The following is a 26,645-nucleotide window of genomic DNA, read 5'->3' on the forward strand; positions in this document are numbered from 1 at the left end:
AAGCACTTAGGGTCTTTTGGGTAACTGGAAGTTGTTACAAGTTTTTGTATGGTTAAATATTTAAAATAAAGTTTAATTTTTTATTGTTATTTAAATAAAGGCCGTTGAGGCCATTTTCATCCAAGCAGGTGTCCGGGTATTTATTTTAAGATTAACAGTTAAGGTTTACATGTATTGTTGGGGAAGTAAGTTATCTGGCTACCCTAGTCAAGACATGTACGGAGCTATATTGAAAAGGAAGCGCAGGACATACATGACAGGGTGCAAGGGAATTACTGGGCAAAGGAAAAGCAGCGTGGGGGTGGTTAAGAGGCAGGCGTACTTACCCTATTGGTGGACGGTCACAAGGGGGGAGGAGTGTGGGTCCTTCGTCCATGTGCCAGGGTGGGGCAGGTCAGCAGTTGGGGTCAGCAAGCGAGGAGAGACGTTCCCGCCCGCCCTCCCTAATAATGGATGGTTGTTGGGTTTGGAAGGGTTATCGTTACGGGGCGTTGGGTCCTTGGCGACTGCTATATATATATAGGAAAAGATATATGTAGAAATGCATGGGTCAATTGAAAAAGGTTGGGACCCATGCCAGAGATGGAGTCATTGTGTTTGGGCTGGTGTCAGTCCAGATTAATGGCTAACATATGTTGGGGGTCTGTGGTCAGTTAGTGAGTCCTCGAGGCAAGTTTGGCGGCTGGGGACAGATGCTGACGAAGTGGGGATCACAGGCTCAAAATAATAAGGGGTCGTCAGGGACCAGCCAAAAAGCACTTAGGGTCTTTTGGGTAACTGGAAGTTGTTACAAGTTTTTGTATGGTTAAATATTTAAAATAAAGTTTAATTTTTTATTGTTATTTAAATAAAGGCCGTTGAGGCCATTTTCATCCAAGCAGGTGTCCGGGTATTTATTTTAAGATTAACAGTTAAGGTTTACATGTATTGTTGGGGAAGTAAGTTATCTGGCTACCCTAGTCATGTGTGTGTGTGTGTCTACTTCTTTCAATACTCAATCCCAGTTTGGGAAGTCATTTTGTGTTTTCTGTCACAAAGGGCCTTATTTCCTATTGTCAAAAACCACTTTGCTATAGAAATGCACTAGGACAGGAATATGCAATTAGTGGAAATCCAGCTGTTGCAGAACTACAAGTCCCATGAAGCATAGCAAGACTGACAGCCACAAGCATGAGACCCAGAGGCATGATTGACTTGTAGTTTTGCACCAGCTGGAGGTTGGCCAATTGCATATCCCTGAATTAGGACAATGTAGGAGACAAGCAACGTGAAAAGCAAACAAGAACCAAACTTAAAAATTTGAACAGACAAGACATGTTTCAAGAAAATGACATTTTTATTGCTCAGCTGGCATTGGAATAGCCCCCCTACCATTAAAATAGCTGACATAGCGGTCACGCACCTCACGTGCTGTTTGGGGGGCTAAGCCAGGAAGGGCATGATCCAGCCCTGTCAGTTCTGGAAATATGAGTCCGGCCTCAGGCCCAATAGGCTGCAGGTACTGGTTACCTGAAAATTTCCGTAGAAAATTGTGCAGAATGCAGCAGCACAGAATCACATAGTTCAGTTTATATTCTGCAAGGTTGATGGCTGTCAGTAACAGACGGAACCGGCTGGCCATAATGCCAAATGCACTCTCCACAACCCTTCTTGCTCTGGCCAGCCGGTAATTAACCACTTCCCACCCGGCCAATGCATATATACGGCCGGGTGGGAGCCGTCTACTCCTGATAGGCCGTTCAGGAACGTCCTTCAGGAGTAGCGGGATCGCTCGCGCAGCGGCGCGATCCCGATGTGCTCGTGTCACCCGGACACGGCACATCTCAGATCGGCAGGAGGGCTCTGTGATTGGCCCTCCTGATCACATGACGGCCGTGTCCAATCACGGCCGTCATGTGATGTAAACAAACAGCCGGTTGCTAGGCAATCGGCTCTCCTCTCCTCACACGGAAGTCACCGCTGAGGAGAGGAGAGCAGAACGCTGCAGCCGGCTGATGATCAGTGAGTATGGGCTGCTTTTTACAGCTTTTTACTCACTGATCATCAGTGTAGTGTAAACACACAACACACCACACAGTACAAACACAGTCCCCACATATGTCCCCAAAACACATATGTCCCCAAAACATACATGTCCCCAAATAATAAAAACACATGTCCCTAATAATAAAAACATGTCCCCCACATATGTCCCACTAAAATCACATGTCCCAATGATTATCTGCACACATATGTACGTGATCACCTGCACACATATGTACATGATCATTTGCGTACATATGTCCGTGATCACACAAACCAATTATTATACACTTAACGGAATTTTTTTTACCAAAAACATGTAGCAGAATACATGGCTTAAATTTATGACAAAATTTGATTTTATTGGATTTCTTTTCAAATAGAAAAAAGAAAATATTGTTTTTTTTCCAAATTTCCGCCATTTTTGCGCTTATATCGCAAAAAAAAAAACGGAGTCGTGAATAAATAACACCAAAATAAAGCTCTATTTGTGCGAACAAAATGATAACAATTTCATTTGGGTACAGTGTAGCATGACCGCGCAATTGTCACTGAAAGCGCTAGAGCGCTGAAAGCTGAAAATTGGGCTGGGAAGGAAGGGGGTGAAAGTGCCCTGTATTGTAGTGGTTAAAAACCCTCCTCTCCGGGGTGAGGGTCCTTTGGGGGAAGGGTCTCATAAGATGTTCACTCAGACCGAACGCTTCATCAGCCAGAAAAACAAACGGTAGCCCCTCCACATTCTCGGCATCTGGTGGCAAGTCCAGGCCACCAGTGATAAGACGGTGGCAGAACTCGGTCTGCCTAAAGACTCCTCCGTCAGACATCCGGCCGTTCTTCCCCACATCCACATAAAGAAAGTCACATTGTGCCGACACCACCGCCATTAGCACCACACTATGGAACCCCTTATAATTCCAATAGTAGGACCCCGAATGGGGTGGGGGTACAATCCTCACATGTTTCCCGTCGATCGCCCCTCCGCAGTTGGGGAAGTCCCAACGGGCAGCGAACTGGGAAGCCACAGTCTGCCATTCCTGTGGCGTGGAAGGACACTGGGGAGTCAAACACAGGAAAAACAAAAAATTAGTCATTGAATAAAAACAATTGATAAGAAATAAAACTCAAAAACATTTTGGAACAACAGTTAAACAGAAATATTGCAAATTTGTTTTCTGCCAAAAAAAAAAAAAGTAGGTGGACCAATTCACAGATTAATCAGCCCTCTGATGGACCAGGGGACATAAATTAGGTGGGTAAGTGGGGTGGGGGGACTAATTAATAAGTATCCAACACCTGCAATCAATTTGAGTGGTGTGGGGGGACTAATTAATAAGTATCCAACACCTGCAAGCAATTTGAGTGGGGTGGGAGGACTAATTAAGTCTCTCTCTCTCTCTCTCTCTCTCTCTCTCTCTCTCTCTCTCTCCTCTCTCTCCTCTCTCTCTCTCTCTTCTCTCTTCTCTCTCTTCTCTCTCTTCTCTCTCTTCTCTCTCTTCTCTCTCTTCTCTCTCTTCTCTCTCTCTCCCTCTCTCCCTCTCTCCCTCTCTCTCTCCCTCTCTCCCTCTCTCCCTCTCCCTCTCCCCACACACACAGGGTGTATACAAAGGGGGGGGCAAGTAAAATAGTACAATGGAGCTGACAATATGAATTATAGAGAAAAACAGTCTCGGCTGTGGGTGTATATGGGGCCCAGGATTGAATGCTGAGGACGTTAATGAAAGCAAATATGCATGTGGGACACAAAAAGGTAAAAAGCTCCAAAAAAATGACACAAAAAAAAAAAAAAATGCATGCATTCATATAAAGGGGACATTCACATCATATTCCTGTCATGGATATTAAAAGTCATGATGAAATGAATACAAACATACAATGCATATAATGCAATATTAAAAGAACAAACTTACCTTCATATATTCCTTCTGCAGGACCCGAATAATGGCAGAACAGGTCTCTGGAATAATGATCCCCAGAGCCTGGGGGGAGATGCCTGTCGAGAACTTGAGGTCCTGAAGGCTTCTCCCTGTCGCCAAGTAGCGCAACGTGGCGACGAGCCTCTGCTCCGGAGTGATGGCTTGCCGCATGCAGGTATCCTGCCTGCTGATATAAGGGGTCAGCAAAGCCAGCAGACGGTGAAAAATGGGGTCCGTCATCCTGAGATAATTCCTGAAATCATCAGGGTTATTCTCACGGATCTCACGGAGTAAAGGCATATGCGAGAATTGGTCACGCTGGCGCAACCAATTCTTTGTCCATGAACTCCTCCTCGCCCTGTTCACAGACTGGACTCGGGTTAAAGTATTAACCCCAACACCAAGCCCCAATATAGCACAAACTCGTTCCCGAGTACGTCCACACTCCATGGCTTTGAAACGGTCGGCTGGACAGACAAACTCAACAGAACGCACTGAAGAACAGCCAGACCTATGAAGAACGACCTGAAACCCAGAAACGAGCGGACCAGAAGCGCCTAATAACAGGTACAACTGATCCACGCGTACCGAAAGACAGATACAAACCTCACAGGTAGACTGCGCCGCAGTGAACGGACAAATTAAGCTGAAGTCTGAAAAGCGCGAATCGTCTCTAACCAAACTTCTACTAACGCAAAGTCAGCAGAAGGAGCCCAAAGGGTGCTTTGCTGTGTCTTGGACTTCCTATTTCTAGTCCCGTCGTACGTGACGTACGTCATCGCGCACGGTTTCAGCGGACTGTTCGTTCATCGTGTGTAGTCAAGTCTGTTCATGCTAATTTTGAGCGGACTGTTTGTCAAACTGTTTGACGAACAAAGTTGGGCGAACAGTCCGCCCGTGTGTACGCGGCCTAATTAAAAAAAAAAAAACAATCTTCATACATTTTTCCCAAAATGTATTCTGCGACATGTTTAAAAAAGAAAATAATCCCAATAAGTATACATTGATTGGTTTGAGTGAAAGTTAGAGCTCCTACAAATGATGTTGTGTATATATATATATATATATATATATATATATATATATATATATATATATATATATATATATATATATATATATATTGTCATTTTTTTACATTTTATACTACTAAAATGGTGGCGATCAGCTACTTATAATGGGACTGCGATAGTGAAGCATACAAACTGACACTGACGCTGGAGGGGAACTGATTAACTGCCACTGACATCAACAATGACATTAAAGTAGTTCAAAAGCCTAAGACTACTTTCACACTGAGGCGCTTTGCAGGCGATATAGTGCTAAAACTAACGCCTGCAAAGCGCCCTAAATGAGTCGCTCAATTCACTCCAATGTGAAAACCCCAGTGGCTTTCACACAGGAGCCGTGCGCTTGCAGGACGGTCAAAAAAGTCCTGCAAGCCGCATCTTTGCAGTGCTATAGGAGCGGTGTATTCACCGCTCCTAAAGCGTCCCTTCCCTTTGAAAACAATGGGGCAGTGCTGCAAACCCACCAGAAAAGCGCAGCTGCAGCAGCACTTTACCCGCCCCGCTAGCTGGCGAACAGCGCCACTAAAAATGATGGTAAACCCGTGCTCAATATAGCGCTGCTTTACTGCTGGCGCCCGCCCAGTGTTAAGTAGCCTTAAGGTTTTTCACCTTAATGCATTCTATGGTAAAAAACCTCCTGTGCCACAGAATCCCCCCACAGCCCCCCCTTTTCTTACCCGAGTACAATCCAATCCAGCGATGTGCACAAGAACAGCAGCTCTCACCACTGTCTCCTTCCTCCCTGGGTAAATTGATAGCAGTGGGATCCATTGGCCCCCGCTGCTGTCAATCAAAGGCTGTGACAAGGTGGCAGGGTCAAGTCGCCGGTCTGGGTCAATAGGCTTAAGAACAAGCATGCACAGATGCCCCCATGGAAAGCAGCATTCCATGGGGGCACTTGCCAAAGAGGAAGGGCCTGGAGCGCCAGCAGGGACTGGAGAAGACGAGGATCGAGCTTCTCTGTGCTAAACCATTACCATGGCTAAGTATACCATGTTTATTTTAACATAATAAAAAAAAAAAAGAAGATTTAATGTTGCTTTAATACAGTGATCAGTGATATTATACACTGCCACTGTACTAATGACACTGGCTGGGACGTTATAAAATCTAGGGTGATTAAGGGGTAAATGTGTGCCTAATTATGTGTAATGTGTGTACAGTGTTTTGCTTTTTACTAATGATCTGTCAGTTTCTCATCTCTACAAAGCAGGGACAAGAAACTGACAGATTGCGCCCTCTGTACAGAGCTCTGTGTTGTTTGCCAACACAGAGCTTTGGGCTGTTATTGCACACAGCCAATCAACAGGTCCTGGCCGTTAATCACTGGGCAGGACTGGCTGACAGCCTCCCTCTGTGTACAATCATGCGGGTGCTCCATGCCCAGAATTGGGCAGAGACCGATGGGTACGTTGATTTGCCTACTGCTGGCACTCACCCGCAGTACATTTTGGGAGAGCACTCGCCAAGTGGTTAAAGTATCGTCAACAGAACAAGTGTCGCCAATAGAAGTTTCTCCCTAACTTCCTGTTCTGGTGACAACTTTTGGATTGTCACATAACTTTAAGTGGCACTAGGACCTTTTCTATCCAAAGCCCAAAAAAAAAGAAAAAAAGTGTTGGCATAGATGGATTTTAAATTGGAACAAATAGACAATGAGCCTTGTAGAATGAATTGTGCGGTGGGCGAGGAGTTTTCGAAGGGAACGCAGCGCCTGCCTACGCTGTACAAGGTATGGAATGTGGAGAGGCTCTACAAACATAACACTCCTCGCTCTTGAGCCAGCAAAAGTACTGCCAGCGGACAAACCAAAGGCAGCTCCATCTGTGCCCGTCTTGTTGAGAGAGAATAACCGAGGGGGGTGAAGGAGGGAGGGGGATGTCACGCAGCTAATGAATTTCTCTGTTTTTTTCAGAGGCATCATCAAAGGCAAAGTCCCCCTCTGCAGCAATCAGCAGCCACAGGTGAGACGGAGGGCTCGGCTCTATACAACATATGGAAGTGACCGCTCCATTCATGAACTGGACAATACAGGGAGGCTGCCCTGAGTTCATAACTAAAGTAATCATTCTGTATAGCAAGCACCTCTCTTATAGCAGATTTTAATCCAAAATTAAACTAAAAAATATTGTAATAAAGAATAAAACCTTTTGATGCAGTAATAGCCTTAAAGAGGAACTGCAATCTGCTCACATAATTTGTAATAAAAACATCTTTGCCATTCTGAAGCTTCCGTCCAACCACTTTGCACATTACTTTATATATACTGTGATTCTTTACTTGCCAAATATGCTGAAGAAATCTCCCTCCACTAAGTCTGGCTGCAGCCATTTTAACTGTGGGCAGCTGAAGATGCTGCCTGTTCACTTCCTGGATTTACACAGACACACCTCCAGCTCTCATTGGCCCTCTTATGACTCTTTCCCCCCCCTCCCTTCCTGGCAAACTCTAATGAGCGTGAGAGAGAGAGAGAGCTGTGCATGATTTCATAAGGCTAATGACCAGACAAAGAGGAAGGCGGCTGTAGAAGGTATTTACCAGCAGTTTTACTATCCAAAGTTGAAACAACAAGGGCAGAAGATTTAATAGATGAAAAAATGACTGAAGTTCCACTTTAACCACTTAAGGACCGCCGCATGCCAATGTACATCATCAGAATGGCATGTACAGGCACAAGCATGTACATGTACGTGCTTGCCTTCCAGCGGGTGGATGCGGTGGTCCGTTTCGCTTCAGGAGCGACCGGGATGAGGGGATGGCCGTTGGTTTCTGGCCACCCCCTCTTGATCGCTCCTGGCGAATGAGAAGCTTCCTCCCGCTGTGTATAGTAAACACAGGCAGGGAGGAAGTGATGTCATTCTCCTCGGGGCGGTCTTTTTGACCGGACTACGAGGAGAACACTGAAAGTAAGTGCACCAAACACTACACTGACATGTAGGTACACATAGGCACACAAACCCCCCCCCCCCCGATCACCCCCCGCCCCCCCTCCCAGTGACAGTGTCACTGATTGCAGTGATCATTTATTTACTGATCACTGCCTTCAGTGTCAGTTGTGACAGTAAAAAGTGTCAGGGCAGTTAGTTTTAGGTCCAGGGTAGCCCCCTACCACCCCCCAATAAAGGTTTAACCCCCTGATTGCCCCTAGAGGTAACCCTTTCACTCCCTTTTGCCAGTGTCACTAAGCGATCGTTTTTCTGATTGCTGCATTAGTATCGCTAGGTAGCTAGTTATTTTTTTAGGTTCACCGCCAGGTTTTTTTAGCGCTAGGTACCCCGATATACTACCCAATAATGGTTTTAATCCCCTGATTGCCCCTAGTTAACCCTTTCACCCCTTTTGCCAGTGTCACTAAGCAATCGTTTTTCTGATCGCTGCATTAGTGTCACTGGTGCCGCTAAGTAGCTAGTTATTTTTTTAGGTTCACCGCCAGGTTTTTATAGTGCTAGGTACCCCCATATACTACCCAATAATGGTTTTAACCCCCTGATTGCCCCTAGTTAACCCTTTCACCAGCGATCACCGTATAAGTGTCACTGGTGACGCTGGTTAGCCAGTTAGTTATTTAGGTTCCCCGTCAGGTTTTTATATAGCGCCAGGGACCCCCATATACTACCTAATAAAAATTTGAACCCCCTGATTGCCCCTAGTTAACCCTTTCACCAGTGATCACCGTATAAGTGTTACGGGTGACTCTGGTTAGTTTGCTTTTTATAGCATCAGGGCACCCACCATTTATTACCCAATAAAGGTTTAACCCCCTGATCACCCGGCGGATGATATCAATTAGGTTTTAGGGTCAGGGTCTGCGTCGCCCCAGGCAGCGCTAGGTTAGTGCCAGTACCGCTAACACCCACGCGCAAAGCATAAACCTCCCGTAGTGGTATAGAATCTGAACAGATCAATATCTGATCTGATCAGATCTATACTAGCGTCCCCAGCAGTTTAGGGTTCCAAAAAAACGCATTGTTAGCAGGATCAGCCCAGATACCTGCTGGCACCTGCGTTTTGCCCCTCTGCCCAGCCCACCCAAGTGCAGTATCGATCGATCACTGTCACTTACAAAACACTAAACACATAATTGCAGCGATCGCAGAGTCAGGCCTGATTCCTGCGATCGCTAACATTTTTTTTTTGGTAGCGTTTTATATCTAAATCTGGAAGGCAGTGCTTGGTTTTTGGGGTCCCGTACGTGGCTAGGCTCCCAAAAATTCTCCCACATGTGGTATCCCCGTACTTGGGATAAACAGCGGAATGTATTTTGGGGTGTAATTTGACTTATGCCCATAGCATGTGTGAGCAATATATCATTTAGTGACAACTTTGTGCAAAAAAAAAAAAAATTAATATTCCTGCAACTTGTGGCAAAATATAAAATATTTCATGGACTCAACATGCCTCTCAGTAAATATCTTGGGGTGTCTACTTTCCAAAATGGGGTCATTTGGGGGGGTTTTGTGCTATTTTGGCATTTTATGGCCTTCGAAACTGTGATAGGTAGTGAGGAGTTAAATCAAAAATTTGCACCCTTAGAAATCCTGAAGGCAGTGAGTGGTTTTCGGGGCCCCGTACGCGGCTAGACTCCCAAAAAGTCCCACATATGTGGTATATTCGTACTCAGGAGAAGCAGCAGAATATATTTTGGGGTGCAATTCCACATATAACTATGGCATGTGTGAGCAATATATAATTTAGTGACAACTTTTTGTAAACTTTTTTTTTTTTTGTCATTTTTCACTCACTTGGGACAAAAAAAAAATTCAATGGGCTCAACATGCCCCTCAGCAATTTCCTTGGGGTGTCTACTTTCCAAAATGGGGTAATTTGGGGGGGGGGGGGGTTGTACTGCCCTGCCATTTTAGCACCTCAAGAAATGAGATAGGCAGTCATAAATTAAAAGCTGTGTAAATTCCAGAAAATGTACTCTAGTTTGTAGATGCTATAACTTTTGCGAAAAAAACAATAAATATACGCTTATTGACATTTTTTTTTACTAAAGACATGTGGCTGAATAAATTTTGCCCTAAATGTATGACTAAAATTGAGTTTATTCGATTTTTCTTATAACAAAAAGTAGAAAATATGTTTTTTTTCTCAAAATTTTCGATCTTTTTCCATTTATATCGCAAAAAATAAAAATCGCAGCGGCAATCAAATACCATCCAAAGAAAGCTCTATTTGTGGGAAGAAAAGGACGCAAATTTCGTTTGGGTACAACATTGCATGACCGCGCAATTACCAGTTAAAGCAGTGCAGTGCGAAATTGTAAAAAGACCTCTGGTCCTTAGGCTGAAAATTGGTCTGGGGCTGAAGTGGTTAAAGGTGTCCCGCGCCATACTTCTTTTCTGCCACAAGATGTCCCCAATCTTCCAAGTTGAATGGCGTAGTATTGTATTATTCAGTCTGCTTCCTCTAAACCCAGGCTGTCGTGGACCCACCCCCAACCTGTGACTGAGGAAAAGCAACAAAGTGATGAGCTCATTTCTCTGTCACTCTGCTTTCTCCCCCTATCAGCATGCTCATTGCCAGCACATGAACTGATTGGATCCTTGTGTTGCTTATCTGTCTCCCGGTCTGAAGTCTTCTGTACATAAACTGGACTGTAGGAGACTGACGTCAGGGCAGATTTAGATACTTACACTGCTTATATTTAGAATTAAATAATTTACAGTAAAGTGGTTGTAAACCTCAAATATGAAATATGTAATCTATACATTGGGGGAAGAACCTCTGGGGGAATCTAGGATGGAAAAGGACCTGGGGGTCCTAGTAGATGATAGGCTCAGTAATGGTAGGCAATGCCAAGCTGCTGCTAACAAAGCAAACAGAATATTGGCATGCATTATAAAGGGGATCAACTCCAGAGATAAAATGATAATTCTCCCGCTCTACAAGACTCTGGTCCGGCCGCACCTGGAGTATGCTGTCCAGTTCTGGGCACCAGTCTTCAGGAAGGATGTACTGGAAATGGAGCGAGTACAAAGAAGGGCAACAAAGCTAATAAAGGGTCTGGAGGACATTAGTTATGAGGAAAGGTTAAAGGAAGCATCGATAGTTTCAAAAAACTATTAGATAAGCACCTGAACGACCACAACATACAGTAATATCAGGTATGTACTGGCCATCGGGACTACCGGGAGTTTCCCGGTGGGCCGATGGCTCAGTGGGCCTCTCCTCTCTGAGGGTCACTGATCGTGATTTCACCCATCTTCTGAATTTTCTCTGTTGAAGCCTGTGGGAGGGCTTGATTGCTAAGCACAACCAACTGTGACTGATGTGTACCTCACATATACATATACATATATATATATATATATATATATATATATATATATATATATATATATATGCAAGTAAGGGGGGGGGGAGTTTTTTGGGACTTTAAATGAGGCCTGGATACGTGCCTCCATCCCAGTAATTTGATACGTATAGAAAGGGAGGTTTGGGACTTTAAATGAAGCACTTGGATAGTGGAGGTGAGTTTTAACCATAATTGGATGTTTATTGATTGTTCAGTGGAAAACCATAAATTATAATATACCTTCCATTTTTTAGACACACTCTTTTATGTTGGTGCTTTCCTTACTTTGCCCGAAGTCGCATCCATCTTTCAGCCGCCTCAGTTCCCGGGGAGGGAGTATGTGCCTAGCCCGCCCAGCATCCACCGCCACACACAGCGCCTGTCGTCTGGACCGGTGAGTTTGCTTTGGCCAAACCATCTACGTGTATCAAATCCTCATTGTTATGGTTGGCACACTATTTTTATATTTTTTATCTTACTCCACAGGAACTCTGTAATAACATCAGCTCCTGATGAGTGGGAAGACACCCACGAAACGCGTCGAGCTTTATTGATTAGATGTCCCAGTTATATTTTATATGGAATCATGTTTATTGTGTTATGAATTGATGACTTAACTATATATCAATTATTCTTAGTGGATGCTTATTTACCATGTGGGTACACCTATCGATGCCGGGCTTGCTGTCATAGGCATCACTATGCCATTTCATTTATTTAATGTAACTACCATTGTCAAGTACTGTTATGTGGATACTATATATTGTGTTTTAATGTATTGATGCCTATATATATTATGAATTTGTTCTATTATTATAATTTATGGTTTTCCACTGAACAATCAATAAACATCCAATTATGGTTAAAACTCACCTCCACTATCCAAGTGCTTCATTTAAAGTCCCAAACCTCCCTTTCTATACATATATATATATATATATATATATATATATATATATATATATATATATATATATCATTTCTCAACTTCAGTCCTCAAGGTGCCCCAACAGGTCATGTTTTCAGGATTTCCCTCACAGGAAATAGCTGTGGTAATTACTAAGGAAATGAAACTGATCAAATCACCTGTGCAAAAATAATGATAGGCCTGAAAACATGACCGGTTGGGGAACCTTGAAGACTGAAGTTAAGAAACACTGCGATATATATACACACTATGTTATCAAAAGTATTGGCACACCTGCCTTTACGCGCATATGAAGTCTGTAGGGTGCGATATTGAGTTGGCCCACCCTTTGGAGCTATAACAGCTTCAACTCTTCTTGGAAGGCTGTCCACTAAGGTTTAGAAGTGTGTCTATGGGAATTGTATCCATAAATTGTTCCCACAAAGTTGGGGTCATGACATTTTCCAAAATGTCTTGGTATGCTGATGCCTTAAGAGTTCCCTTCACTAGAATGAAGGGTCCAAGCCCAATCCCTGAAAAACAACCCCAAACCATAATCCCCCCTTCACCAAATAATTTAGACCAGTGCACAAACCAAGGTCCATAAAGACATGGATGAGTGAGTTTAGGGTGAAGGATCTTGACTGGGCTGCACAGCAGTGTTGCCCCCTGAAGTGAAATTTACTGGCAGGATGCCAACATTTACAAACGATACCAATTTTTTCCTGGCAAAAATCATGAAAATTACTGGCAGAGCCACATTTTTTACTGACGCTGCGAAAAAGTACCTAAAATTACTGTTTTCAGTGCTAAACAGTGCAAGTTTAACCACTTGCTTACTGGGCACTTAAACCCCCCTCCTGCCCAGACCAATTTTCAGCTTTCAGCGCTGATGCACTTTGAATGACAATTGCGCGGGCATACAACACTGTACCCAAATGAAATTTTTATAATTTTTTGCCCACAAATAGAGCTTTCTTTTGGTGGTATTTAATTACAGATAGTTTTATTTTTTGCTAAACAAACAAAAAAAGATGCAAAATAGAAAAAATAAAAAATCATGTTTAATAGTTTGTTATAAAATTTTGCAAACAGGTCATTTTTCTACTTCATTGAAGTGCGCTGATGAGGCGGCACTGATAGGCTGCACTGATGGGCACTGATAGGCTGCACTGGTGGGCACTGATAGGCATAGTTAAGGCGGCACTAATAGGCACAGATAAGGTGGCACCGATAGGCACAGATAAGGTAGTACTGATGGGCACAGATAAGGCAGCACTGATGGGCAAAGATGGGCACAGATAAGATGGCACGGATGGGTGGCACTAAGGGGCACTGACAGGTACCACTGATAGATGGGACTGATAGGTGGCTCTGATAGGTGGCTCTGATAGGTGGCACTGATGGGCGGCACTGATGGGCACTGGTAGATGATACTGATGGGCACGGATATGTGGCACTGGGGTGCAGCACCGTTGTTGAGGCAGATTGTGGGCACTGATGGATGGCACTGTGGGCACTGCTGGGTGGCACTGTGGGCACTGCTGGGTGGCACTATGGGAATTGCTGGGTGGCACTATGGGCACTGCTGGGTGGCACTATGGGCACTGCTGGGTGGCACTGTGGGCACTGCTGGGTGGCACTATGGGAATTTATTGGTGGCACTGACGGGGGGCACTTATTTATTAATGAAGTGGCACTGGCAGGGGGCAGGTGGGCACTGGCAGGACATCAGTCCCAATCACGGCCGCCGGTGATCGGTTCTTTTTTTTTTCTCCTCGTGCTGTCAGCACGAGGAGGAATATTAGCTGATTACCGGCTCCGTTGTATCACATGATCAGCTGTCATTGGCTGACAGCTGATCACGTGGTAAGGGGTCGGGATCGACCCCTTGCTCGGATCCGTGATCAGGCGAGTCTCATAGACTCGCCCATCACAGAGCGCGCCGCGTGCGCCCCTCAGGGGGCGCGCAGGCTGCTCGTGCACGGGACGACGTCAATAGACGTCGTCCCGGCAAAGGAGGTCCGGGCTGTAGCCGTCATTTGGCTATAGCGCGGATCTCTAGTGGTTAAATATTTGAACTGTAAACGCATAGCTGGTGCTATTAGTAATGTGTTTAAGTTAAACAAAAGTCAAAAAACATATTTTTCCATTGACATGAAGGTCAGGTTACTATAACCCAGCCAGCACTGGGTTCCCCCCTTACATCAGAGTCTGCAGGGATCCCCCTTACAGTGAAAGGGAACTCTTATGTAAAGGGGAACGCTGCAGATCATGCGCTAAGGGGAAATCTGATGTCAGGGAGGCTCTGGTGACTAGAGACCACCTTATATCAGAGTCCACTGCATTCCCTGTACATCAGAGTTCCCACTTACATCAGGGTCTGCAGCATTACCCTTTCACTGTAAGGGGCAATCCTGTAGACTCTGATGTAAAGGGGAATGCCAGGAAATCCGATGTGAGGGGCACTCTGGTGACTAAGAACCACCTTCCGCAGAGTTAATACACTAAGGTAAGGGATTAAAATAGGGGGGAACCTTTATATCAGTGCCCCTTACATTATTGTATTCACTCCCCTTACGTCAGCAACCCCCCACCCCAGACTGGCCTGGCGGCGTTGTCACTGACCTCCTCTCAGGTGCATCGTGCAGGGCTCAGTCAGATGGCTCCAGCTTGGTGGCTCTGGTTTTCCTATGGTCTCCTCTCCACAGTCCACACGTCTGACTTCTCCCATGACCCCCATGATCCTGGTGGTGCTCCCACTCATGACTCCTCTCCCGACTCCCCCCTCAGAGACTGCAGATATGATGTAGGAAATGGTCAGAGGCTGCGGACAGGATACAGGAACAGGAGATGGTCAGAGGCTGTGGGCAGGATACAGGAACAGGAGATGGTCAGAGGCTACAGACAGGATACAGGAACAGGAGATGGTCAGAGGCTGTGGGCAGGATACAGGAACAGGAGATGGTCAGAGGCTACGGACAGGATACAGGAACAGGAGATGGTCAGAGGCTGCGGGCAGGAGATGGTCAGAGGCTGCGGGCAGGAGATGGTCAGAGGCTGCGGGCAGGAGATGGTCAGAGGCTGCGGGCAGGAGATGGTCAGAGGCTGCGGGCAGGAGATTGTTAAAGGCTGTGGACATGGTAGTTTCCTCCTCCACTGTCCCCCTTCATATTACTCCACATCATTCAGTGACAGTGTCTGCCTTCTGTCACTCACTGTGACTGTGTTCCTTTCATCTCTCCAGTCACAGTCAGGCACAGTGTCCTCCTCTATCGGGCCGACTTCACCCCCCCCTCCCCCCTCAGTAATGTCCTCCTGTAGCACTTCACGTGGCTCCTCTCTGCACCGGTGCGCTGGCCCCACTGAACCGCCGAGAAGAACAAGTGGCGGCTTCCGTTTAAGAATGGCTCTCCGAAAGGAGGGGATCATGCTCCGCTTCAGTATGTCACAGTACAAGTTGCTATTCATGGTTCCCTCAATGAACTGTAGCTTCCCAGTGCTAGCAGCACCCATGCAGCCCCAGAAAATGACACTTTCACCACCATGCTTGACTGTAGGCAAGACGCACTTGTCTTTGTACTCCTCACCTGGTTGCCGCTACACATGCTTGACACCATATGAATCAAATAAGTTTATCTTGGTCTCATTAGACCACAGGACATGGTTCCAGTAATCCATGTCCTTAGTCTGCTTGTCTTCAGCAAACTGTTTACAGGCTTCCTTGTGCATTATCTTTAGAAGAGGGTTCTTTCTGGGACAACAGCCATGTAGATCAATTTGATGTAGTGTCTAGTGTATGGTCTGAGCCCCCCACCCCTTCAACCTCTGCAGCAATGCTGGCAGCACTCATACTTCTATTTCCCAAAGACAACCTCTGGATATGATGCTGAGCACGTGCAATCAACTTCTTTGGTAGACCGTGGTGAGGCCTGTTCTGAGTGGATCCTGTCCTGTTAAACCATTGTATGGTCGTGGCCACGGTGCTACAGCTCAGTTTCAGGGTCTTGACAATCTTAGCCTAGGCCATCTTTATGTAGAGCAACAATTCTTTTATTTTTCAGATCCTCAGAGAGTTCTGTGCGTTGAGGTGCCATGTTGAACTTCCAGAGACCAGTATGAGAGAGTGAGAGCGATGACACCAAATTTAACACACCTGCTCCCCATTCACACCTGAGACCTTGTAACACTAACGAGTCACATGACACCGGGGAGGGAAAATGGCTAATTGGCCCCATTTTGGACATTTTCACTTAGGAGTGTTATCACTTTTGTTGCCAGTGGTAATGAGACATTAATAACTGTGTTTTAAGTTATTTTGAGGGGACAGCAAATTGACACTGTTATACAAGCTGTACACTCACTACTTTACATTGTAGCAAAGTGTCATTTCTTCAGTGTTGTCACATGAAAAGATAGAATAAACTGACTTTTGTAAGATACCGTGTATCTCAAACACGCACACACACACAGCATCATCATCAGTGGCGGCTGCTCCATTAAGGGAGCAGGGGCACTGCCCCTCCTAATCTATGCACCCGCCCCCTAATCTATATGCAGGACGCCAGATGCATGGATTTCAATGGGGCTTTTTTTTTTTCTTGGAACCGCATGAGCACATGGCTTCAAAACAGGGTGGGCTCAGGGTGCAGAGCACTGCACCCTGATCCCACCCAGTTGGGTGACATTAGTAAAATTAATATTCACTAATGTCTTCCTGCTTCTCCTCCTGGCCAATCAGAAAGCGGGTCCTGAGACCCGATTGGCCAGGGGGTCTTAGGACTCCCGGCCAATCAGGTTTCAGGACCCACTTCCTGTTCAGCCAGGAGGAGAAGCAATGACTCCGGCTCTTCCCTCGACAAGCTGGATCGAGGAGCAGCGGGCGGAGGGGCAGCAACAGTCACTTTGAGGAGGCCTAACCCAAATCCAGCGCCACCTTGTCAACGGAAGGTAAGGCCATGGATCGACGCCTTCCCGTCTGACCCGCCCAGGGTGAAGGGGTTGTCTGCCGCCCCCCCCCCCCCCCAAATATTAAGCACCAGCCTCCCCTGATCATCATGCTGATCCTTAGCTGTTCAGCTTAGTAAATCATTGTCAGGCAGCTATGTCAAAACCTTTGATGTACTGTACATAATGGTTCAAGGGCAGTTACTAAATAGCTATGCAGAGGATCAGCATGAGAGCCGGGCAAATTGCATTTTCAGGAGGAGGCAGGAATAGTAGCCTATGTCTTGTTCCCACAACAGGTAACCTATAATAACTAATCATATGGGGTTCCTTTGGAATATGTAGCAAGACATATGTGTGAATAGTCATTTACTTAAAACTACCTTGAGAAAATGATCTATACAGGCGTGCTTGTGTCCTGGTATTTCTTCCTCTTTATAATGGGGCAAAAGTACTGAATGTATAATTAGTTGTTTGTGAGGATCATTAGCCACCAGAAACAATAGACACACATAATTATCAGAGCTTGGCTAATGAAAATACAAGGCACAGAGAGAGAGAGAGAGAGAGAGAGAGAGAGAGCGAGAGCGAGAGAGAGCAGTGTTAATGTTGGTAAGGTGTTAGCGACACCTAGTGGCAGTTTAGCAATTTGACAGCCATGTTAAAACAAACTGCTAATTTCAATATTTTTGTCATCTTTTTTTTATTACAAGTCTGTACACCAGTCAGCCTTCATTGGTGTTTGCAGCAGGACCTATACATATACATTAAAGAATATGTAAACTAACTGGATTATTTTGTTTGCTAATTTTTTTTTTTTTTTTACAATTTCTGTTTTACCTTTTCTTTAATCCTCCTCTACATCTTAGTGCAGTCGATCTCCTGCAACCTCTTTGCTGCCACTTTCTATCTACATGCATGTGCTACAGTGGCATGTCATTGCTCAGAATGGACTTTTGATGACAGCACCAATGAAGACAATGCCTCCGCACTGAGTGTCACCACAGCCACTTCTAGTCTTTGCTGGAAGTACTTGTGACAGGGTGACAATGCAGGAGGGTAACTGGGGACAGGAAAAGTGCATTGTCGCAGCCTAACAGGAAGTACCTGAACAATAAGGTTACCAGGTTTTTTTTATTAAATCCGGAGACATTTTTTTTTTTTTTAAATTGCCAAATAGTAAACTATTTTATAAGCATGTAACAAAGTTTGGGAAGGGGAAATGGGACTTTAAATGAGGCATGTCACTGTGATTGGTAGAAATATATATGTAGATCTGAACATTATTTTTAATAAATTGAATTTGTTTTGTGTCATAATCCCCTAAGGGTGGTCCATCACATTTGTAGGCATAATGAATAAATGAATAGATAATATAAGACAATTATTAACATGATAATTGTAATAATACATTTAATGCAAACAATCAATCAATGGACATAATTAATACAATAGATACAAATAAATGTATAAATAACATGCACATGTATACTGGAAAATCAAATAAATAAAATAACTATTAATATGTAAACGGTTGGGACAATCGCTTCCAGACCACCATGCCATTCCCCTACTAGAGCTCTTTCTTACTTGCGGATCGTTCTGTAAGTATTTTTAGGAAAGGGGGTTATTTGACACTTCCGTCTCATTCGAGGGCTTTGCATATTAATAGTAATTTTATTTATTTGATTTTCTAGTATACATATGCATTTTACCCCTGATTGGCAGTCAGCCATGAAACATGTTTGGTATACAACTAAGGGTGCCCAGACAAATCTATTTCAATCATGAATTTCAATATTATCATGATCTACTGTTCATATATTTATTATGTGATTTATGCATTTATGATCTATACTTTTATTTATATCTATTGTTTTAATTATGTCCATTGAGTGTTTGCATTCAATTTATTATTACAATTATCGTGTTAATACTTTTCTGACGATTATATTTAAAAAATTATATATTATCTATTCATGTATTCTAGGGCTGTGGAAATTAAAGATTAATTCCTCAATTAATCGATGAATTTTTTTGATCGATCAAATGTTTTTTGATCGGTACTCACCTCTCCGCCAGCTTCCAGGTCTTCAGGGAGTTCCGTCGGAGATCCGGTGATGTCACGGACATTGACGTCACTTGACTCCTCCCCCCTTCCCCAAGTGCCTCCGTCTGCTAACGAAGGGAAGGGGGAAGGAGTCCGGTGACGTTGAAGTTCTGATTGAACGTAACACGTACGGGGGAGGAGCTATACATGATGTCATGCGCTGCTGCGCTACGGAACTAACACGATTGTCGGCTTTACATGCTGTGTTTTTATAATCTTATACTTAAGCGGTGAGCACGTCGATCTTTTCTTTCTACCCATGACCTGGCATCCTTGCTGAGATCTAAGGAGACGTGAGAGAAGTTTATGGTCCGTGTTAACCCTTTTGAAACTTGCTTGCATGACTACCTGTTTGCACAGGGGTCCATGCCATAAGGTGAGAGTGATTAGTTAGACCGGAGGTGGAGGGATTGTCACGCTACTGTGAAAAAAAAATACTTACGTCAGTGCTACAGTTTGAATTTAAAATGTATTTGTGTGAACTGTGAAGTTTAGTCATGGATTGTGGAAACTAACTAGTGTCGTGTGATTGTATATAGTGTATACCACATTTACCACTGACCAATGCAGAGTTGCAATGCAAGGAGATCAGCTAAAAGTAGTTGGATCTGTATGTGCGTTTATAATTAATCGATTAAAAAAAAATCAATTAATTCGAACACAAAAAAAAGTTATGCCTGCAAATGTCATGGACCACCCTTAGGGGATTATGACACAAAACAAATTACATTTATTAAAAATAATTCTCAGATCTACATATATATTTCTACCAATCACAATGACATGCCTCATTTAAAATCCCATTTTCCCTTCCCATATTTTGTTACAATATATTTAGGGATGGGGGCATATCACTGTTTAAATTAAGGTTCGATGGGTCACTTTTTGCTTCTAACTTTCCTATTTTATAAGCATATTTTCCACCAATTATATACAGTGAGGGGGGAAAAAGTATTTGATCCCCTGCTGATTTTGTACGTTTGCCTACTGACAAAGAAATGATCAGTCTATAATTTTAATGGTAGGTTTATTTTAACAGTGAGAGACAGAATAACAACAAAAATATCCATAAAAATGCATTTCAAAAAAGTTACATATTGATTTGCATTTTATTGAGTGTAAATAAGTATTTGACCCCTTTGCAAAACATGACTTGGTACTGGGTGGCAAGACCCTTGTTGGCAATCACAGAGGTCAGATGTTTCTTGTAGTTGACCATCAGATTTACACACATCTCAGGAGGGATTTTGTCCCACTCCTTTTTGTAAATCCTCCCCGAGTCATTAAAGCTTTGAGGCTGACATTTTGGAACACGAACCTTCAGGTCCCTCCACATGTTTTCTATGGAATTAAGGCCTAGAGACTGGCTAGGCCACTCCAGGACCTTAATGTGATTTTTCTTGAGCCACTCCTATGTCGCCTTGGCCATGTGTTTTGGGTCATTGTCATGCTGGAATATCCATCCATGACCAATTATTGCATATGCCCTGGCTGAGGGAAGGCGGTTCTCACCCAAGATTTGATGGTCAACTGTCCCTTTGATGCTGTGAAATTGTCCTGTCCTCTTAGCAGAAAAACACCCCAAAGCATAATGTTTCCACCTCCATATTTGACAGTGGGGATGGTGTTCTTTGGGTCATAGGCAGCATTCCTCCTCCTCCAAACACGGCGAGTTAAGTTGATGCCAAAGAGCTCAATTTTGGTCTCCTCTGACCACTACAATTTTACCCAGTTCTCCTCTTAATCATTCAGGTGTTCATTAACAAACTTAAGAGGGGTCTGTACATGTGCTTTCTTGAGCAGGGGGACCTTGCAAGCACTGCAGGATTTCAGTCACTCACGGCGTAGTGTGTTACCAATTGTTTTCTTGGTGACTATGGTCCCAGCTGCCTTGAGATCATTGACAACAGTGAATGGTGAAACCCCTACATACAATAATAATAACAGAGATGCAACTCAACCAGTGTATTAGAACATAGCAGTGATGGTGCCATACCTCTCTGCAAAAGTTAAGAAATATTGCAGAGCTTCAATGTGAAAATAGTGCTGAAACCCCCTAGATATAAAATCATAATACGTGCAGGGCTCAGGAGAATGCTATGTACAGACTGCAGGGCTCAGGAGGGTGCAGCGTTTAGGAGTGTGCTACATGAAGTGCACAGTTGTGAATTGACTGATTCTCTTGAATAGATTGCATGACATGAGAAGGGAGAGATAGTACAGAAGGAAAGTTTGTAACTTTTATTAAAGTGGAGGGCCACCCTGAAAAAAAAAAACACATTAAAAATTTGAAAAAAATCTTTAAAAAAAATGAAAAACATTTTTTTTCCCTAATCGTTTTTCAGGACAGCCACTATGAGAGATAGTCTCCTCCTCTTCCTCTGGAAACACTGCGCCAGCCCATAAATTCTTACTTCCCCTGCCGGACCTCAGTTATCAGTGTTTCCTCCGGCGGGGAGACACTGTGCAGGGACCAGGCCGATCAGTCGGGGAGGCTGTGGCCATTCTTTTCATCAAGAACCCGGTTGAAAGAAGCAGGGGCTTCGTTAGGAGAAAGCTGGGCTCAAACCGTTCGGATAACCGAGCGGGCCGAACGTGATGTTCGGTTTACTTACCTCACCGGGTATTGCCACCCCTTCCTAGTAGAGCGTGGCTTCAGGTCGTGGGGGTCTCCTATCACGTCTACAGGGACGCAGCTGGCAAGCCGTTCAAAAGATTTCCCTGTACAAGGGCACAACCCGCCCTTTTTTTCTTTGAACCGAGCGGGCCGAACGACGGGCGACGTCGTATCCGGCGGAAACTAAGGCTTGACCTCGAATACGATCGACTTCCGGTTCTGGGTCGTGGAGCTGATAGGAGGGTTGGGCATAAGCTGGAGATGAGTTGGGAACGCGCACAGGCAGCGTGAAACTCTGTAGTAAGCAGCCACCTGCAGTCATGTCGGAAGCTGAGGCTCAACCAACAGACACTACCTCCAGCATTCCTAAGGTAAGAGCACCCTGGGGAGGGGTACTCTCTATCTAGGATCCCCCCACCAGAATGTATGGTTCTATCATGGGGGGGGCAGACCCCCTGGGTGGCCGGGGGGGAGGGGAGGCTCAGATCCCTTCTTTTAAAAAAGGGTCTAGTGCACTCCCAGGGTTGTATCCCGAGCTTTGTATTGACCTTTTCTCTTTTCAGTTTTTTTCCTTTTTTACTTATTTCAGAAAGCTACAGAAAAAACTAAGTCTACGCATAGCTCTAAAAAGAAGTGTGCCTCCTGTAGGGACATTTTAGGGGAGATTCCCTCGTTAGGGAAAGGGAATCTGAACAGGAGTCAGGACTAGCAGCTTCAGTCAAAGAGCTCTCGTCCACCTTCTCTTCTTATAGATCCCTTTTTGAAAAATTTCAGCTTCCCACGGGTAGACAATATCCCCCAATCAATTTATTTTAGGGGTAATAAGAAGGGGGTACCTCTTGGAATTCTTAAGACCACCCCCTCAAAGGCTCCTTGTCACGCATCTACCCAGGTGCATGGCAAAGGCCGAGGCCTTTCTGGAAGCTCTGAGGGAATTGGAGAATCAGGATGTTATTCTCAGGGTCCCAAAAGCAGAAGAGGGAAGGGGGTTTTATTCTCATGTCTTCGTAGTAAAAAAACCCTCAGGAAAGTTCAGATTGATTCTGAACTTAAAGCCCCTGAACGGTTCACTGACATACAAAAGATTCCACATGGAGTCGATCTTTTCAGTAAGGGCTCTTCGACCCCGCAACTGTTTCATGGTATCTCTGGACCTAAGGGACGCGTATTTACACATCCCTATAGCGGAGGCCTCGCAGAAGTTTCTACGCCTTGCCAAAGATTTAGGGGGAGAAACAGTACACTTTCAGTTTCAGGCCCTGCCATTCGGGCTATCCTCTTCACCCCGCATTTTTACCAAGATCCTGGCAGAAGCCATGGCCTTTCTTCGGCTCCAAGGAATATGTATAATAGCCTACCTGGACGACCTGCTCTTATTTGCAGCATCCCCAATACAGTTGGTCAGGGATCTCGATCTAACCAAAAGGGTCCTTACATATCTGGGGTGGCTTCTGAACTTGGAAAAGTCCAGCCTGTTCCCCTCACAACAGATCTCCTATCTAGGTTTCCTGTTGGACTCAACACTGTTGAGAGTTTTTCTGCCAAGAGAGAAGGTACAAAAGCTGGACAGAGTGGTGGCCTCTCTTCAGAGCAACCAGCTGTTTTCCATAAGGGTTCTGATGTCAGTATTGGGTCTCCTTACATCCACCCTCCCAGCAGTGCAGTGGGCAGGGCTACATTTTCGTCCCCTACAGACCTTCGACCTAGGGGTGTGGGACCACAGTCAGGAGGCTCTAGACACCCTAGTACATATTCCACACCAAGTAAAGAGATCCCTCTGGTGGTGGAGGAAAGTGACGAACCTGTCGCAAGGGCGTCTGTGGCTCATCCCGGTTTCTCGGGTAGTTACCACAGATGCAAGTGGAAAAGGCTGGGGGGCACATTTGGGTTCCCTTCCTGCCCAGGGCACTTGGGAGGATGGCGAGTTGGCTCGATCGTCCAACTGGAAAGAATTAAGGGCAGTGGGACTAGCCCTCAGATTTTTCAAAAAAGAGCTCCTGGGTCACCACATTCAGGTGCAGTCGGACAACTCCTCCGCAGTGGCCTATTTAAACAAGCAGGGTGGCACGAGAAGAGCAGCCCTGTTGTCTTTAGCGACAAAGATCCTGAGCTGGGCCAAGACCTACACCCTTTCGCTCTCAGCAGTTTTCCTGAGAGGAGAGAAAAACGTGGTAGCAGACTTTCTCAGCCGAAAGAGGCTGAGGGAGGGCGACTGGGTTCTCAACCAGGAGGTTTTCAATCTCATAATAAAGAGATGGGGGCCTCCAGAGGTGGACCTTTTCGCATCCAGAAACAACGCAAAAACCCCCTGTTTTTTCTCCCTAAGAAGGGGAGAGGGAGCCTTAGGTGTGGACGCTTTGAACCAGAATTGGCACTTCAGAACTTGCTATGCCTTCCCACCTCCAGCGTTGTTGCCAGCAGTTCTGAGAAAGTTTCAAATGGAAAACACATCTCTGATTCTGGTGGCACCGCATTGGCCCAAGAGAGCATGGTTCTCAATACTGAAGCAGTTGGCGGTAGAACCTCCCCGACTCTTGCCCCCTCAGGACGATCTCCTCTCTCAGGGGCCAGTCCTCTGCCCACGAGTACGCCAGTGGAAGTTAGCGGCCTGGCTACTGAGGAAGGTTTATTAAAAGCTAAAGGGTTTTCAGAGAGGCTAGTTTTTACCCTCCTGGACAGTAGGAAAAAGGAAACTCGCCAGATCTATGAAAAGGTCTGGTTATGTTTCAACAAGTGGTGCGCAGAGAGCTCTTTCCCAGTACGGAGCTCCTCCGCAGTTTTGGAATTTTTACAATGTGGGGCAGATAAAGACTTATCCATTAGTACCCTTAGGGGTCAAGTGTCAGCCCTCAGTGTTTATTTGGAAGATCATTTGGCTGCCAACCCGTGGGTAGTCAGGTTCTTTAGGGCCCTGTCCAGACAGAGACCGGTCCAGGGTCTGTCCTTCCCCAGATGGGATTTATCCTTAGTTTTACAGAGCTTAACTGGACCCCCCTTTGAGCCTTTAAAAGAGTGTTTTCTGAGAGAACTTACTCTGAAGACAGTGTTTCTGGTAGCAGTAACAACTGCCAGGAGGGTCAGTGAGATGGAGGCCTTATCAGTCAGGGCTCCCTTTTGCGTTATCTTTCCGGACCGGATAGTTTTAAAGACCGATCCGGCCTTTTTGCCGAAAGTGGCATCCGGCTTTTATAGAAGCCAGGAAATTGTTTTGCCCTCTTTTTGTCCCAATCCCTCCGGCGAGAAGGAACTAAAAATTCATTATTTGGATGTTAGGAGATGTATCCTACACTATTTAGAACTGACCAAGACACTCAGAAGGTCAGACTCCTTATTTGTTTTGTTTTCTGGGGCCAGAAAAGGTTGTAAGGCGTCCCCACGCACTATTGCTAGATGGCTCAGAGTAGCCATCGAGCAGGCTTATTCAGTTGCAGGGAAAGAAATCCCAGTGGGTATTAAAGCACACTCTACTAGAGCTATGGCAGCCTCCCAGGCAGAAAGAGCGGGAGCAACGCCAGAACAGATTTGCAGGGCAGCAACATGGTCCAGCTACTCCACTTTCGTAAAACACTACAGAGTGGATCTGGTGTCGGCAGGTGAGCAGGCCTTTGGGCGAAAGGTTTTGCAAGCTGTAGTCCCACCCTAACTGGTAAGTGCTCGTTTATCCTGTCATAGTGGCTGTCCTGAAAGACGATTAGGGAAAATTAGAGTTACGCTTACCGGTAACGTCTTTTCCAGTAGTCTTTCAGGACAGCCCTAGTTACCCACCCGAAAATTGGGGGGGAGTCTTACAAAAGACCGGAGCACAGCAAGATAATGGTATTTGACAATATGTTATTAATGTGTTCTTGTGTCTCCCCAGCTGGCCGGAGGTAATCTCGATATAAACTGAGGTCCGGCAGGGGAAGTAAGAATTTATGGGCTGGCGCAGTGTTTCCAGAGGAAGAGGAGGAGACTATCTCTCATAGTGGCTGTCCTGAAAGACTACTGGAAAAGACATTACCGGTAAGCGTAACTCAAATTTTTTTTACTTACCAGAAATGCCTGTTGCTAGGCACATCATCCTAATCTGCCTCTTCCTCCTCCGCGGAGATCTTCTTTCTTCCCTCCTCGTCGCGTTGTCTTCTGGGTAATGGGTCGCGCTGTGTTCTGGGAACTGTGTGTCCCAGAACACAGCGCGTCCCACTCACAAAGCGCTGCGTGACTCGCGCATGCGCAGTAGGAAACGGGCAGTGAAGCCGCAAGGCTCCACTGCCTGTTTCCCTTAGAATGGCGGCGCCGAGGGACGGGTCGGCCTCGGGTGGCCGACATCGCGTGCGCCCTGGACAGGTAAGTCGGCTTATTAAGTCAGCAGCTGCAGTGTTTGCAGCTGCTGACTTTAAATTTTTTTTTTTTTTTTAACCGGCCCTCCTCTTTAAGATTCATGTCTCTTGCACACAGGTGGCTGAGCCCATTCTGTGTAATTGCAGTTGAATTTCCTCTATCCAGACAGCCCAGGTACAGCATACAGCTTGTCATTGGCATGAATGGTTGTATGCTGCTGTATTTATGATGGCACCACTGTATAAAGGAATACAGTAATTGTCTGCAACCTCCCTACCCCTAAACTGCCTTTCCCCCCACCCCTTAAAGAATCTAGAGGTTCTTCTTCTCGCTGGCTCCTGTCCTTTTTTAAATTTGGAAATCTATGAAAGAAAAACACTACAAGACCCCTCTACCACCGCAGCAGAGGGACTCATAGCTCTCAATGAAGCACAAGTG

The 26,645-nt window shown here is 45.2% G+C and overlaps 1 long non-coding RNA gene across 1 annotated transcript in view; it reads left to right on the forward strand.

Annotated features, from left to right (window-relative positions):
- Nucleotides 1–12,178, forward strand: part of LOC143935867 (uncharacterized) — a 70,972-nt gene extending 58,794 nt beyond the window's left edge. The window contains exons 3-5 of the long non-coding RNA XR_013263584.1: nt 6,921–6,969; nt 11,561–11,700; nt 11,793–12,178. This is a non-coding gene — a long non-coding RNA (uncharacterized LOC143935867). The remainder of the gene's footprint in view (nt 1–6,920; nt 6,970–11,560; nt 11,701–11,792) is intronic.
- Nucleotides 12,179–26,645: the final 14,467 nt, after the last annotated feature.

Source organism: Lithobates pipiens, unplaced genomic scaffold (genome assembly GCF_037356315.1).
Source record: "Lithobates pipiens isolate NorthernLeopardFrog02 unplaced genomic scaffold, aLitPip1_a1.2 Scaffold_28, whole genome shotgun sequence".
NCBI lineage: Eukaryota > Metazoa > Chordata > Amphibia > Anura > Ranidae > Lithobates > Lithobates pipiens.